At 29.8% G+C, this 4,159-nt stretch overlaps 1 long non-coding RNA gene across 3 annotated transcripts; it reads right to left on the reverse strand.

Moving 5' to 3' along the window:
* Window positions 1–2,729: 2,729 nt before the first annotated feature.
* Window positions 2,730–4,159, reverse strand: LOC145138236 (uncharacterized). 3 transcript variants are annotated; one of them, XR_013721410.1, is made up of 4 exons: window positions 3,900–4,159; window positions 3,288–3,603; window positions 3,147–3,192; window positions 2,730–3,036 (listed from the first exon to the last, which is right to left on the reverse strand). It is a non-coding gene; the product is annotated as an uncharacterized LOC145138236 (long non-coding RNA). The 3 variants fall into 3 exon arrangements; XR_013721408.1 differs by having other exon boundaries at window positions 2,730–3,013; window positions 3,143–3,192; XR_013721409.1 differs by having other exon boundaries at window positions 3,143–3,192.

Below are 4,159 nucleotides of genomic sequence, written 5' to 3' on the forward strand. Positions count from 1 at the left end.
TATTATTTTTTTCATATTTATACTTCAACGACCATTATTATAATAAACTTTTATTTAAAAATTTGTCAAAAAATATAATGTTTGTGTCGTCAAACTTTTTTTTAAGTATTGTAACTTTTTTGTCAAATTGTTTATCACTAAGGTGCTGTTTGTTTTTTCGAAGCGAAAATTCGTGAAGTCTGCGGACCACCTCTGCAATCCTCTGTAGCATAAGAGGTGGAACAAACGGCTGCAGCCCATAATAAAAAGCATGTTTGTTTTGTAACATCTGCAGACTGCTGCAGTAAACTGAAGTTTAAATAAACTAATTTTATAAACAGAAAATAGTTTTCAACACCGAAATTTAAATAATTCTAGTCTTAAAACATTGAAAGAATACTATAAAAAATATGTAAAAAAAACAAAAATATAAAACTTTTTAAAAAAACTTACAAAAATATAAAAGAAGCTAACAACTTTATTCTAGAAAAAAACTAATTTTAAAAAACATAAAAAAGAAAATAATAAAAAAATTAAGAAAGAATTGCAAACGATGTCTACAAAGTTCGTAAAAAATTACACACGTTAATAAAAATGAAATTGAAACTGAAAATATTATTAACAGAAAAGGTAAAAAAAATTAAAAAAATTAAAAAAAATTAAAAAAATTAAAAAAAATTAAAGTTTTTTTTTAAATCAAGTTAAAAAAAAATTTGTGGAAACTTTAATAAGAAATTGTATCAAATCCGTAAATAAAAGTTTAAAAAATCTAAGTTTTAAAAAAAATAAAAGTTTAAAAAAAAAAAGTTATACCAAAATTCTAAAAAAAACACTTTAAAAAAATGAAAGCTGAAGAGGTTTGAAGAGGCAAGTCAAGTGCTGCGTCACGCAGCACACGCGCAGAGGTTTTGCAGTCTGAAGTCTTCCAAAAAACAAACTGCTGCGAGAGGGAAAGTGCTGCGCCGCGCAGCAAAAAGTGGTTTGAAGAGGTTTTTTTTTAAAAAACAAACAGCACCTAATAAATTTGGAATAAATATAAATTCAAAAAAATTAAAAAAAATAATAATATATAGGTGTTTTTTTAGGCTAGAAGATCTCTGAAGATGTTAGAAGACTCTGGTCCACATCTGCGCCAAGAAGAGGGCGTACAGACATTTTTAGGTCTGCAGTCTTAAAAAAACAAACAGTCTGCGAATGCTAATGTCTGCGCGTGGTCTGCGCCGTGCAGACAGAAGAGGCCAGGAAGATCTGCGGACAAAAAACAAACACCACCTTAATGTTGTTTGACATTTCCTTCACTGACATCATTATTCGCGCGTCTTATTAATGTCATATTTACCTTCTAAATATAACTTAATTTAGTGTTAAACGATTTTAGGTGCTTAATAAAATTTCAATATCATTTTTTTTAACAACAATACTTTATTAGATAAAAAGGAGATTACAAGGTGAAGTACAATGGGTCATGAGCCCATAAATCTCATATCCTTCCTCATGTGTCTTTATTCTTAATCCATGAAAAAGCTAAGAACTTGGCTTCCAAAGCTAAACAAGTTGTTGTTTAGCTTTCGAAATGATTAACAATGTCTATATCATACTACATAATTAAGCTAGCTTATTTTTTTGAACTTATTACTATGTAGTGTTTGATGATATAATTAAATCCTTAAAATAAATTATAAGCTAACTTATAAAAGATATATTTAAAAAATATATATTTAGATACTTTATTAATAAAACGAAGATTACAAGGTGAAATACAATGGATTATCAACCCTTAAATCCCAGATCAACTCCCTTCCTCATTTAGTTTTATTCTTAATCAACAAAAAAGCTAAGAACTTGACCTTAAAAGCTAAACAAGTTGTTATTTAGCTTTCAAAATCATTAATGATGTCTATATCACATATAACCAAGGTTGTCAAAATCAATTGACGGTAGCTCGGAGATCCACTGGTGTTAAGCGATTAATCGGATTAGGCGGCGATTAATCGTTGATTAATCGGGGACCCTAAATTACTAATAAAATTATTTAAATAATTAATATATCATAAAAAAAATAAGTATTTGAAAATTTATAATTTTGAAATTTTGAAATTTTGAAAATTTTGATATATATTTTAAATTTGAAAATTTGAAAACTTGAAATTTTGAAAATTTAAATTTTTTGGTGAAATATTTGAAAATTAAAATTTTTTGAATTTTTAAAATTTTTCCTGCCTATGACCGCCGAGGACAGCCAAAGACCGTCAAGCCCAAGTTTGACCAATTTTGACCAATTTCCGCCAAACACCCTAATCGTAATCGGTTCAAGGCCGCCAAACGATTAATCGCCGATTTATCGGCCGCCGAAACCGATTTCTACAACACTGCGTATAACTAAGCTAGCTTATTTTTTAACTTATTATATTTTACTGTTTGATGATATCATTAAATCCTTAAAATTGTTAATATAGATTTTTTAAAAATATATTTTATTGATAAACTAGCTGACAATTATATTTTTAATTCGTTTGTTTAACACATCATATATAAATATTATAAGGAGTTTTATAATGGAAAAGAAGATTATATGGTTTGTAAGCTCTGAAGTTTTTTTTTTCTCATCATCTTAAATAATTTAAACTAGGGAAGAATCCCGCTTTGCGGGAAGTTAAAAAGAAATCAGACTTTTTACAGCCATTGAATCCTTCGTCTCCATCTTTAGCTGCTATTCCATCATTCGATATTCCTATGATTGAAAAAGAAACAAAAAAAAGATGATCAACCCTTCATGATTTGAATTACACTTGTTATGTGGAGAACACATCACGGTTATAGTCACTACATCACACAAAAAACAATGACATTACAAAAACTAATAGCAAGAGTAGAAACATATAAGGAAATAAAACACTTTCATCCGAAATAGTAAAACATGGAAACAAAATCATTCAGAAGGGCATATTTGTCCATTTGAAATACACTTTCATTGGGGATTCTTATCAAACACATGGTATGCGTCCCCCGCCTCATGCGATCTTCACCAAATTAGCTGAAGAAGACTTCCACATGTTACTTAAAAAAAAGTGAAAATATTAAAAAAAGGGTATAATTGCTTGAGGTGCAGAAACAACCTCTACAGTAAATATGATGAAAAAACATAAAAAGTAGAAGGTGTTACCTACGTGTGGCAAATTTCCAGCATTTCATTCCACTTGTTGGTTTACCCACCTGATATCATCAAGATTACACCAATTAAAATAATGAAATAGCTTCAAATATGGAAAATAAAAAAGATAGACGTATGGGAACTGGGAAATCATTACTTTATTAGGCTCCCTTTGAGGTCCATACGAAAGGAATTCATCCAAATTCAAACCTGTTACTCTTTTCTCAATTATAACACCTTGATATCAAAACGCAATAACTAACCATCTTTTTTTTTTGCAGCCATTAACTATCATCAGATTGAATCTCCAAGGAATGAATAGTTGGAAGAGTGAGAGATGTTTTAAACTTAATTACCTTGTCTTCGGTGAAGATGAAGTTCCCATGGAAAATGATTGGATAATCATCTTTGGTCACCTATAAAAGGAGGGTTTTCGTTTACGTTTTTGGTGTAAGTTTCTTCCATCACCCAAACTTAGATCAAGAAATGTTCAAAGAAACACCAAACAAATAAACAAATCAGTCTCTTGAATGAATTAAACAATTCCAAAACACGTAATTACTAATAAATAATAATTTCTTATTCTTTTGGACAATCAAAACCATTAAATTTATTAAAAAAAGGGTTTTGAGGTGTGCGGCAAATTGGGGCCATTGTCCTACATGTTTTAAGCGGGAATCGTCGCGTCCACCGGCAAGCAATCACCGTGAATCCCATTTTAGACGTAAAGGAAACTTACAGAATCAAACATAAGCGAAATAGAATCTACCTGAACATCGAATCCGATGAAATCCTGATTGAATATTCCGGCGGCATCAAATGCGAGAATCGAATTTTCTTTGATGGATTTCAATACCTGAGAAATAAAAATTAGAAAAAAGTCAAATTTGGAAAAAAATCATAAAAATGCATTTCAAATTTTGCTTTCACAATCGTCTCTCTCCTAATTTGATTTGCGTGAATTCCAAGCCCTTTAACCTCCTGATGATGATGATTTAAGGGAAGATGAAATGATTTAAGGGAAGATGA

This window comes from Lactuca virosa, chromosome 9 (genome assembly GCF_052849685.1).
Source record: "Lactuca virosa cultivar CGN04683 chromosome 9, Lactuca_virosa_CGN04683_v6, whole genome shotgun sequence".
Taxonomy (NCBI): Eukaryota; Viridiplantae; Streptophyta; class Magnoliopsida; order Asterales; family Asteraceae; genus Lactuca; species Lactuca virosa.